Genomic DNA, 13650 nt, shown 5'->3' on the forward strand with positions numbered 1-13650 from the left:
AGTCTAAAACGAAGGCTGAACATCTGAGAGGTGCTTTAAAATGTTTGAATGGATGAGTAAATGAAGTGAAGTGAGGACTGACCACCTGGGGAGGTGGGGTTTCTCTTTCTGCACTGTATTCAGGTACTAGCTGGGTAACACCTAGGAAATGTTGAAATGGGGAGAGATGTGCGAATAGATGTACTCTATGTTTCCTTCCAAGCCATAAATTCTTCTTTTCAATAATCTATCCACTTTAAAGAAAAACAGCATTGCTTTGACTCAAGTCCGTGTTGACAGTGTACATGGCTAGTTATATATCAGTCATAAGAAACTCTCCAATCAAAACAATAATGTCATTTTCCCTTGAGTAATTCTCACCAGGTTTCTGCTTTTGGAAGACTCGGTTGGTTAAAGAAAGTTCATAATCAGTGTTTTCGGAATACATTTCGGGACATGAAGCAAACCTCACACCAACAATGCATTATTACTCATTTATTTTTAGCAATTAGTCATGGAACAACACAGGTGCCCAGAATTTCCTGGGCGTATAAACATGAAACCTCTGCCTCTGAGAGCTTCCAGTCTAGATGGAGACAAATGCAAAACAGGAAACCTGAGCTTTACCACAAGAAGATGAATGGACATCATTGATACCTCCAAGTGTGACCTCTTCCAAACAATAATGCTTTACTTATTCAGAAAGCTCCAACTGAAAAGCAGCTCAGGGCATATTTTAGTTCTCTAGAAAATAGGGCAATCATTATCACTACAGTTGCTTGGAATACATGGAATTTGCTTTGAGAATTCTGGGTCATCCTTTTGCCTTCATCTCCATAATATAATCAAGCAAATCTTTGTTTTCAGTGACTCCTATGTTCCAGGCACGGGGTATATGTAGGGGATTGGTTTTTGCCTTAAACAGAGTGTACATCTAGGAAAGGCAAGCTATACTAACATGAAAAGCTGATTAGACACCAGCCACAATGCTAACGGAAAGAATAAACTTTGGTTTCCAACAGAGCTCAGCTTGAAACCTAGCTCCACCACTTATTAGCTATTGACCTTGGTCAGTCTTCCTGAATTTTCTGAGCTTTTGTTCCATGGTGATATGATATTACTTAACGAGTATGTTTGTTATAAGAATTGAGTGAGCTGTGATAGGGAAAACAAAATACAAAATTTAAGTATTGTTTTAGGCACTAAATGGGTAGACTAGATCAGGGTTGGCAAACTTTCTATACAGGGTCAGATAGTAAATATTCTAGGCATCACAAGCCACACAGTGTCTTTCATAACTATTCAACTTTGCTCTCGTAGCGTTAAAGCAGTCATAGACAATATGTAAATGAATGAGCCTGGATGAAGTCTAATAAAATTTTATTTATGAAAACAGGTGGGTAGGTCTATAATTTACTGACCCCTGGACTAGACAATAAGTGCTCTAAGAGTGAAGAAGAGATAATGATTATCAAAGAACCGAGAGTGTCTTCCAAGAGGAGAGGGAAGGTTTTTTTGGTTTATTTTGGATTTTACTTCTTATCCAAGTTAAACTTACACAAAGAGTCAACTTATTCTGGGGACCTGCCCAAATGGCGCAGTGGTTAAGTGTGCACGTTCTGCTTTGGCGGCCCAGGGTTCACCGGTTTGGATCTCTGGTACAGACATGGCACGGCGTGGGAAGCCATGCTGTGGTAGGCATCCCACATATAAAGTAGAGGAAGATGGGCACAGACGTTAGCTCAGTGCCAGTCTTCCTCAGCAAAAAGAGGAGGATTGGCAGCAGTTAGCTCAGGGCTAATCTTCCTAAAAAAAAAAAAATCAACTTATTCTGCCAGTTTTACTGTGAAAAAACATCAGCCTCACCCCTCCCTTGCCTGAGCCAATCATCTTCAACTCCTTTAGCTGATTCTTTCAGTATTAACCTCCAAATCTCTAAATTACATAGATATATACATTGCTCCTAACTGATTTTTCAATTTCAGGTACTAGCTATGGACTTTCTACCGTGCAAGATGGAGATTCCACACTTTTTCCTCCATCCAACTCCCACCACATGAGCAACCTGTCAGTCACCCACTCTGCCGCTCAGCATAGTTACTTGGTTCAATCAATATTTAGTATTTACATGATTATGATTATGTGTGATTCAGATCTGAATTATATAGTGAATTATGATTACTTAACCTTTTATGTATAACATTTTGTTTTCCCTGGATTTAATAATTTCCTTTCGTTATCTTTTTCTTGGTTTCCTTTGTATCACACTTACCACTAATTTATCCTCAAACTTATTAGCAGTCCTCTAATTATCTTTATAAGATATTTGCATGTATCAGAGGCTCCAACAGTTTTATCTCCTTGAAGAAGAATCACCTGGTGTAGTCATTCTCAAGCTTCTACCTTCATCAGAATTACTTGGAGGGCTCATTACAAGACAGATTCCTTGGCCCCAATCCCAAAGATTCAATTGTTCTGAGGTAGGGCTGGAGAATTTTCATTTGTCACTAGTTCCCAGGTGATGCTGATGGCGATCCCTGAGCCACAGTGGCAGAAGCACTGTGAAGCACTAGCCAGGGGCCTTCTGCCCTGCCACAGTCTGGACTGGATGCCTTCACCATCAGATGCAGTCACCAATCCTGACACTGCCATTCGCCATCGTCTTGGGGATTTCCATGGCTTCTCTCTTGCGTTGTTACTGAAAAATCCAGCCATTCTGAATCCAGATTCCTTGTATGTCACCTTCAGGTAACAGTGCCTAGCACTGTCAAATCAGCTTATCACACGTTAGAATATTTTACCTTCCCTATATGTGAGCTCAGTTTAGAAAACAACAACGTCTTAATCTTCTCCGTATCTCCCATGCCTGGCACATTGGTAGTACTCAGAACAAAGTGCTTGGCTGATGATTTTCTTCCTAGGTTTCTATAAAAATGTCTCTGTTCTCAGTATTCTGAGGATGGGGGCTGTGAATAAGTAGCACCATGTACAGAAAACAGATTTACTTAATTTTTGCATCTTCCTTCTGACTCATAAAGGCTTTGTTACTCAAACTACCCAGGTGCATTTTCCTCTTTAAAACCTCCTTCAGTATGTACTTAATTATTGAGGCTATAGGTAGTCGATACATATTTATTGACCGTTTTGATAGATCTGCATTCTTTGAGAGCCCTGGCACCGCATCTGCTATCCTATAGCTGTATCCTATATCCTATATATATATATCTTATATCCTATAGCTAGCTCTCGGAGATTCCTATAAAGAGTTCATTTTTTCCTAAGAGATGGGTTCAAGTTCTTACGAAACTGAATATAGAAAATCAAATCTTTAGTCTTATTAATCCTATGCACTCTTTTTTTGCTGAGGAAGACTGGCCCTGAGCTAACATCCATGCCCAGCTTCCTCTACTTTATATATGGGACACCTACCACAGCATGGCTTGCCAAATGGTGCCAAGTCCGCACCCGGGATCCAAACCGGCGAACCCAGGACCGCTGAAGCAGAACATGCACACTTAACCACTGTGCCACCAGGCCAGCCCCAATCCCATGTACTCTTAATGCCACATTTCTCCATGATAAAACACAGTTGTCTGCTGAGAATATCCAGTGAGAGGCTGTACGCAATTTGCATGTAGATCAAAAAAATAAAATAAAAATGTTATTAAATAATTCTTTCTTTTCTATTATGTAATTCACGACAAGATCCACAGGTACCCCATGGATCACTGTGAGTCTCATAAAAGGGTACTATCTCTCATCCATCACATCAGTCTCAAAGTTTTCTATCATTCCAAATTTATAATAAAGAAAAACACCAGCAGGAGATTCATTGTATACAACATCAACTTTAAGATTTCATCCAGGGAGCAAGTTACTATATTGGCTTTCTTTATCACGTACAACTTGTGAAGCGTGTCAAACCCACTTTGCATATAGGATGAAACATCGTACACATCTAGGAGTGAGGCAGTGGACCTGTACACAGGAAACATCTAGGGCAAGGCAAGTGCTCAACATGGTGATAGAACTGCGATTACTTTCTTCAAATGGAAGATAAATCTGTGAGTGCAAATGTCGTGTGTTGAATAGATGAACAATCATTCCGTCATCCATCACTGCCAATTCCTTCTGTTTTATCTGGACCGTATTGCAGCTGAATACATCTTGTGAGTTATATAGCAGTTTCTTAAAGATGAAATTCTGTGTTGCAACAGGCCAAATGTGTTTGCTGTAGGCCCATCTGTCTCAGTAGTTCTTGTTCACACACTAGCTATTTTTTCATCTTTAAGGCTATTTATTGCATATAAATACTCCAAAGCACAAATAACACGCAGGAATATTTTAGACAAACCCATGACATACATCAAAGTATTAAAAGAGAGGCAAACAAGGGGGCAAAACTTTCTGCTGAGTGTCAGTAACAGGTCCTTCCGCATCACTTACCCAATATTTAGTGGATGGCAATCCAGGGTTTTCAGTTCTTTTATATCAAGGTGTTTGTATGATGGACTGGAGATAAATCTGGATATGATATTCTTTGCAAGGGGCAAGCTAGTTTGCCTTAAAAAGTGTGGAATCCCAAATGGATCCAAATTTCATCTGGATAAGGCCTGAAATCATAGATCCACAGAATACCAGGTTGGAAGGGACCTCAGGAATCATTGAATATAAACTTCCGATTGACGTTTCAGACCCCTTTAAAGCATTGACACTCGTGATTTTCCCAGCATTTGTTTGAATATTTCTTGTGGTGGAGGGACCTTCCAGAAACCATGCTATGCTGTGTTTATCCTCTGTTTGGAACATTTGATTATTCACGCATTTATGCTGCGTTTGAACCGTTTGATCATTCACGCCATTCATAGTTATTAAATGCTTACTGTGTCCCAGGGATTGTTCTAGAAACTAGGAGCCATATGGTTCTTGTACCCTTCAGTATTCTTTTATTTCCAAGTACAAAACTCAGTCCAATCAGTCTAAGTGCATTATTTAAGCAAAGGGAAGATTAAAACAAAACCTGATATTAGTGGAAAGTCCAGGAGTGGATCTGATGTTGGTGTGATTGGATTCAGGAGCTCCAATGACTTCACCAGGAGGAGGTTTTCATTTTTTTTTTTTTTTGAGGAAGATTAGCCCTGAGCTAACAACCGCTGCCAATTCTCCTCTTTTTGCTGAGGAAGACTGCCCTGAGCTAACAGCCATGCCCATCTTCCTTTACTTTATATGTGGGAGGCCTACCACAGCATGACTTGATAAGTGGTGTGTAGGTCCGCCCCGGGATCTGAACCAGGGAACCCCAGACCGCCAAAGCAGAACCTGCGAACTTAACTTCTGCGCCACTGGGCTGACCCCTAATTTTGCCTTTATATGACAGACTTCAACTATGATGTCTCCCCTTGAGACTTTTCTTCTTCAAAGTGACTTCCGCATTCTTCCCACCTGTCCATGGAAATTATATAGCCCCTCATGTCTAGTGTTTATGAAACATTTCTTAAGTGGACAAATGAATGAATGAATGAACAGATGCATTTTTCCAAGCTAGTATATGAATAACATGGGGGTCGAGTTAAGTTTTGCAGAACTCAGAAGTTCATATTCTTTTCACTCTACACAATGTTACTACTCTGTCTACAGTTATGTGGCAGACAAGCAGAGTAACAGCAACAAATCACAATGCAGTATGTTGGGGGCTGTGATAAAGGGCAAGACAAAGCTTGTGAATGCCTTCACCTGAAGGGCTAAATTAAATGCTTTAGAAGTTTTCTGACCAGAATATGTCATTTGCTATAGACTAGTAACAGATGGTGTTGAGTAAATTTATAGGTAAAATTGAAAAAAAGTGTGTTTACAAAGTTACATTTTCATCAGTTTTTTATGTTGTTAAAAATTATGTCCCCAATGAAATGAGCAGTACTAAAGTAGTATGGCAAATAGTACCTTTTATTAATATTCTTCTTCGTTTTCTCTAATTTCCTCTTTTAAAAAAATAAGAATGTGTTGAAATGATAGTAAATACTCGAGCTATGTGATAAGATCCTTGCCTCAAAGAGCGGCGTGAATTAGATAGTCTATCATGTTACAAGGCTGTGAATGAGCAAGCACAATTCACTATGGGGGCCCTTCACACAGTCTGTGGCTTTTCAGAGGAGCTGACAACTGATGGTTGAAGAATTCATAGGCACCAGACAGGTAAAGAAAGGGACCTACTCATCCTCATGACTGATTTGTGGTCATGGTATGGAATTATTGTAAACAACCCTGGAAGTTTACTTCTCATTCTTCCCGACATATCCTGGGATAAACCATGCTCTGTCTGGTATCATCCATTGGTGTGAATGATGTCTGGTTGACTGACTCTTCTGGTAATAGCACAAATGTAGAAAACAGCCTACAATTCTTTGTCCCATGCCTAGTACCTGTGGTCTCCTACCTCCCACTCTCACTATGGGAGTGGGCATGTGACTCAGGCTGGGCCAATCAGAGCACTGCATGCTCTTGATCACAGTAATTGTTCAGTGATCAATGCATGACCCAATCTAGACCTATGAGACAGTCTCAGGACTTTTTATGGAACCACTGTGAGAAACATACTTTCTCTCTTTTAGGGGTGCTAAGCTGGCTGGTTGGAAGCCCGGTGTGGGTGGCCATCTTTGTACCATTTGGTGAATGCTTAACTGAGAGGTATGCTGATATAAAGGAAAGCAGAAATGAGCAATGGAGAGAGAAGCAGAATAATGATTGCATAATTGGAGGATGTGTATCCAGCTACACCTGCTGAAGCAAGCTCCGTGTTTGGGATTTTTACATATATAAGACCATATAATCCTTGTTATCCTGGAGCCAGTTCGAGTTAGGTTCCTGTCACATGTAACCAAAATATCCCACTCAATACATTGGATTAATTTGGATGTGGCCCCAGTTAGTGCTCATCAATGCAACAATAATGAACACATTTTTATTCTGTTAATAGAGAGAATGCAGGTCTCAAAGAAATTGGGTACTTCCTGAAGCCTGGTCTGTGCTCAACTGGACTGGATCAAAGGAGCGAGAAGAGCTTTGTCTTGAGAGTCAGAGCAGGGAGATTTGAATCTCAGTTCCATCACTGACTTTAGTATGACTTTGAACAAATCATTTAGTATCTGCAGATTTGTTTTTGACAAAAAGATGCTCTCTGCTTCATATTTATAATCTGAGTTTCCTGTGAATACTCTATGAATATGATGGATCATATTAGTAGCACTGCCCTCTGGCATTCGTTCACTCATCAAGAAGTTTCAGGACCCAGAAAGAAGCCCTCGAGGACTGCTGGGAGTCCTCCCACGGCACGTACACCAGCTTACAGAGAAGTCACTTTGGGGATACCTAGACACCCCAGATGGATCAAAGATAAGAAGTGACCAGTTGTAGGATAAGCAAGAACTATATACTATCTTTTGTGTTACTCTCTATTGGAGGAAAGCTGGAACAGTACAGCATAGGTTAAATATTTTACAGAAATTGTAGTACCTCAGATAACTTAATCTTTATTATACCTTTCTCTTCTAAACAGCAATAATTAGTTGGGTGTTATTGAGTACTTATCATATGTCAAACACTGGAAATTAGTCCTGTACATCAACTAATTCATTTAATCCTCAGGGTAAACTACATGGTATTATTATGTATTATTAACCAAAATTTCACAGATGAGGCCTCAGAAAGGTTAAGTAACTGGTCCAAGGTTACATAACTAACAAGTGGCAGAGCTGGAAGATGAATCCAGGCACCTGATTCCTGAGGTTGTGCTCCTAACTTCTATACCACATCCCCTTCATATGACTGTCTGTGATTTCATTGGGTTTGGTTTGGCTGGATTTGACGGTAAGGTGTTGTGGACATTAACACTCACCATTTCTTCTTAGTGACTGAGGCTTTGTTTCTGGGGCAAGGTGGATGCATCCTCTTCTAGGAGAATCCTCAGGAACTCACGCAAAAAGATTTGTAGGGGAGGCAAGTGTAATGGTCAGTCCTACCTGTTGATGACACATGATCTGGCATGTCTAAATCCCATCTCAGAGTCCAGCTGGAGCCCTTGCTCAGCGATTTATGGATTTTGGGTGGAGAAGAAATATGTATCAGGATCTACATTGTGCCCAGTTAAACCTCTTCTCAAATCCATGAATAAAAGGAATAAAGGCGGTATCTTCTTATTAATTGGGTTTATAGAAGTGCCACCCATTCATTTGCAATGTGAGTAATTTCTGGTCTCTATCACTGTTGTCCTAAGTGTGAACAAGGCCAAACAAACCTTTCTGACTAACGTTAGGATTAACCAAGTGATCCTGGTCTTTATCTGTACTGTGTATTATGTTCACACTGCCTTAAAAAATCTCACCTCATCAACAAAGTCTGCCCTAACTCTTCTAGTTCCCAAGCATCTCTTTCTCTCTCACCTTAAAATGACTATAGCCCTTGTAGGCTGAGGCAGGGTTTCTCAAGCTCAATATTGTTAATATCTGGTCTGGATAATTCTTTGCTGTGGGGGGCTGTTCTGTGCTTCAAAGGATGTTCAGCTGCACCTCTGGCTTCTTTCCACTAGATGCCAGTAGCACACCCCTCACTCCGCCCACCACCCACTCCAGTTATGACCATTGAAAATCTCTCTAGACATTGCCAAATGTTCTGGCGGAGCAAAATGGCTGCCAGTTGGGACCACTGGCCTATGTCAAACAATTTAGTTTAAAAGGTACTGTCATATAATTCTCTAGTCTGGTTATTCACATTTCCTCAACAAGATGGCAGATCTCTGAGACAGAAATCACACATTATTATATGCCTTCTATTCTTCCAAATATGAAGACAAAGAGAAAAGAAAAGTTGTCTAATGTTTGTTGAGTGCCAACCTGTGCCTGAAATTTTCTAAGTGATTGCATATGCCATTTCGTCAATTCATTCTATAAATATTTATAGAGTGCCTACTTACTATGTGATACTTGAGAGGCAACATTCAAATCCTGGCTCATGTGGTTAGGGTTCCCTTGGGTAATTTACTTAATCTGTCAGTGCCTCAGTTTCTTTGCCTATAAAATGGGGCAATAATATCACTCATCCCAAGAGGCTGTGAAGATTTCATGGGCTAAAATGTGCAAAGCCTTTACCACAGGATAGGATCTGGCACATACAAATGTTGGTGAGTATTAGCTATTACAATTACTACATGTCAAGCTGGTTTTGGCGCTGAGGAATCAGCAACGGACAAGAGGTCTTATTCTCATGAAGCTTATGTTCTAATGTAGTCTCATCAAAACTATATGCAATACAATTGGCCCCATTTCACAGGTGGGGAAAGTGCAGCTCAGCGAGAAGAAGTAATTTGACCAAGGTCACCCAGCTATTAGGTCTCAGGGCCAAGATGTGAACTCGGCTCTTTCTTGGCAACAAAGCAATGCTGAGTATTTAATAAGTTGTCAATATACTTGCTGAGCTCTAGACTGAAAAGGAAATTATTTTCCCTTTTCCTTCATTCTTTCCTCTTTTTGTTTTTGTTTTCTCTTTCTTTTCTAAAGACTCTTGAAACCATTCTTTGGAGTTTTATATGTATATTTAGCTTCTCATTTCATATATGGGTATTTATTTTGCTTGTGACCACTCTGCTATCTCTGCCGATGAACCAATGTTAGTCTTTGAATACGTGAAATTTCATTGAAAATGAAATGTCCACAGTGATTCATCTTTGCAGCAAATGGGTAATGTGTACTTTGGGGTTTAAAAATAGAGATGAGTCAAGAAAATCATACGTTTCCTGTTTTAAAAAAAAACTTTTCAAAGATTTGGGTGCCCCTCCACCCCTTACCATCATATTAAACATGATGACCATAATTGGGGTACACATTCAAAGAGAACCTAAAATAGCTTGTTCTTTTCCAGTTTTAACATTTAGAAATACTATTTATCAAAATAATAATTTCAGCTCTTTCTGACCACATTTCATGTTAGCTCGGGGACTCTCCAGTGTGTCAATATTCACCATCTGGGGCCTATCACCGCATGGAATGTGGTGGGTGATTCGATGATCCTGTAACACTCTTCCTCATTCTCTCTCAGGACATGGGTAACTGAGGCATGAGGGTCATGAACAAGGGCTGCCTTCTTGCTAAATGACTTCTGTTATTATTTCCCCAGGACTCCGCCCATGTGTGTTTACGTGTGCTACTTCATAGTGGGTGTGGCAGAGGACCAGAAGCCAGGCTGGTTAGGCTGCAATCTGGAAACTTGCAGAAAAACCCTGTGTTTTGTGCCTCTCAAATCAGTGCTTCAGGGGGAAGAACAGCCTGTCTGTTGTTACAGGCTCCGTGTCCTTGGCTCACATTGGTGGCAATGAGACGTTGATTTTCAGGTTAATTGGAAATAGTTTCCCTTAGTTTAATGAAATCTTATCAGAGTGCATCCTGAAAGAACATGCTGTGCAGAAACTTTGCTCTTTTTTAGGTGAAAGTGAAAGGGACGATATTCCTTGAGTTAAAAAATAAGCTATGAATTTTTGTTTGAGAAAAGACTCCATGTCCATTGACCTCACATGTCTATCTTTATGAACAAAAACCATATCCAAAAAAGAAAAGAAGGAAGTAAAGAAAGAATAAAGAAAGAGTGAGTGAATGAAGGACCCTAAAGACAGACCAAATGTTGGAGCTGCATTTTGAGGGGCCATCTATCTCCTCTCAGGACTGGTCTTTATAGCTGGGGACTTGGAAATGTCCTCTCGGTTCTATGTGTATCCCTGTCTGTTTCTCTCCTCATGCTGACTTCCAGGTTTTGAAAGTCAGAGCTTACTTCCATGACATACTTCCAAGTCAAGGATACAACACATTCCAAGCCGAGTCTCTCAGATCAGCTTTCGCTTCCATCCCAGGATTGATCCCTGCCATACTCAAGCAGGTGTGTAACACTGCAGAAAGGCAGCTACCACAGGACTCTGTGGCTCAATTATGCATTTACTCTCAACCCATGATATAAATTTGTTAAGGTGGTCTGTCAGCTGCCAAAACTGTTTAGAGAAGAGATAGGCAGTATTGTCCCCACTCTGCCTCAGAAGGAGAAAACATAATCTTGTCTCTGTGTTTACCCTGCCAAGTCTCTGTATGGATTTGGCACATTCAATATGTTTACTATCAGTTAACAACATGAATGATCCTGGATTCTCTACTTCACACGCACATACACCTCCCGCACTTAAATACACCAAGGAAACACCAAATTTCCAATTGTGAGCAGTCAGTTCTGTGAGAAATACACTAGTATTTAAGGGTGCAGAAACTTCAAAATGCTGATTTAGAGACAATACAACCTTGCTCTACTTCAAGAGAAATGAGACACTGCTGGGAAAGTTGCTAGAAATTGGCGGTGAGCAAGACAATCTAGCGGTGAATATTTTCTCTGGCCGACATACACTGACCCTGAATCTGCTCTTCATTTTCCTATCATTGTGGCTTTGTTGCGTCTTTCTTCTCTTATCTTCACTTGCCCTTTATAGATCCAGCTGAAATTCAGTTTCTTCCAAAATGTTCTTCTAATAGTTGCAGTCTTTCTCTTCTCTGCACCACCCCTGTCTTTTGGGCTTCTTTTGTGGTAATCACGGTGCTCTTTTCTGGGTTTTTGTGTACTTGGCATATTAGCCTTGAATTGAGGGGCTGGATCTCACTTGTCTTTCACGGAATCACATTGGCTAGCTCACTAATGAGAATATTCACGGTTGCTTGAGAAATGTTCATGGGATGAATGGAATGAGTGACTTGATATTGTATTTTAAATGTAATTGATCAGGATGTAGGTAAAAAATGCAAATATTGACACTCAGAACATTTAGATTCAAGTTCGTGCTCCGCCCTGTACCAGCTCTGTGAATTAGGGTGAGGGGAGGTCATTTAAGTCTTTCCTCAGACAAACTGGGGATAATAATGCTCCCATGTGACCTCCCTAATTGTTACGTGAATCACATGAATTGATGCAAGTATGGCGCTTTCCCAATTGTACATCGTGAAGAGATTCTGGTTAATACTTAATACTCACTAGGCCTCCCTGCATTCCATTTCTCTTTTTCCTTATTACTCTAATGCTAACAAGAATTTTGTCTGTGGTATGAGAAAGTACTGTGGGTCTACCACCAAGTGCATGATGGATTCATGAATAGATGGATCAATGCCTATTTTCCCTCTTTGCTGCATGATTCTACTGTGGCCACTGAGACAGGAGTGTGAGAATGCAGGGTAAGGCTATGGGTGCATGCGATGTCTGTTAAAGAGGATGAAAACCAATAGGTATATATAGGGATAGAACTTGCAATGTTGGGCTTCAAATGTACTACCCTTTGCACAAATGAACTAACCAGTAATTTGTTAGTGGTGGTGAGCTGATTCCGACTCCTAGTGACCTTGTGTACAGCAGAGAGGAACCCTGCCCAGTTTCTGCACCATCCTCTCACCTTCCTGCGTTGTATCAGTCAATGTTCCCCTGCTATTCTTAGGGTTTTCATGGTCAACTTTTTCCCGACGTGGGTGGCCAGGTCTTTCTTCCTAGTCTGTCTTGGTCTGGAAGCGCCACTAAAGCCAGCAAGTGACCTTGCTGGTATTTGAAATAGCGGTGGCATAGCTTTCAGCATCACAGCAACACGCAGCCACCACAGTATGACAACTGACAGATGGGTGGTGTGGCTCCCTGCCTAGGAAATGAACCCTGGGCTGCAGTGGTGAGAGCACTGAATCTTAAGGACTAGAACACCAGGGCTGGCTGGTGTCATAGGGAGCCAGTCATCCAGTTTCATAATTCTACTGGATCCTCAATATGGTCTTGAATGAATCAATCATTAAACTCATGGAATAATCCCATTTTGAGATTGCTGAAGTATTGATGGTATTTTCTTGTTTCAGAAAAAACTAGGTATAGCTTGTCCACAGGGTGTTTTTGAGAAGCAAGAGGAATAATAGAGTAAGTGCTAAAAACAACTATTGAATGAATGAATCTCCAGTTAGCTACAGCATCAGGGGCCCTCTCTTTATCACTGGAGAGAATATTTTCTGACATCCCTTTTCAGGAGTAATACTGGTAACCTCTAAGTTGAAACTGAAAATGGAAGAACTCAGAAATAAACATCTTTACAGAATCCACATACCTAGGATTTTTCAGTGTACATTAGGTCTTATCAGTACTGTTATATTTTATAATATTTGCAGCAGTGATTTTTTTTTTAAAAATCTAGTTTTAAAAATAGAAATCCAAATACAGAGGGCAGAGAAAAACCTTCCATTGCATCAGTATGAACATTTTTATAGGATTTTTTTTCTTTTGGCATCCTGATCTCTTTGAAAAGGCTCTCCTCTCTACTTATGAGGAAAAAGTACACCTCCGAACAGCCTGGAGGAATTATGCAATGTGCTTTGCACAACTCTCTATGGCCTCAGGTAACAATGTAAATGAACCTTATTTGACAATTTTTTTCACTGTGCATGTGAGAAAATTATTTTTTCCTTTTGGATTCCGTAATACTGCCCGACTTGAATGAAGAGGAGCCCTATGAGAAGGAACTAGGACATGTTACAATTCAGCTGTTTGAGTCAGATATAAAAAGAAAAAAAAAATTGGCATTTCTCAAGTGGAGAAAGCTAGGTCTTCCTTCTCAGGAATCACAAAATAACT

This window comes from Equus quagga, chromosome 16 (genome assembly GCF_021613505.1).
Source record: "Equus quagga isolate Etosha38 chromosome 16, UCLA_HA_Equagga_1.0, whole genome shotgun sequence".
Taxonomy (NCBI): domain Eukaryota; kingdom Metazoa; phylum Chordata; class Mammalia; order Perissodactyla; family Equidae; genus Equus; species Equus quagga.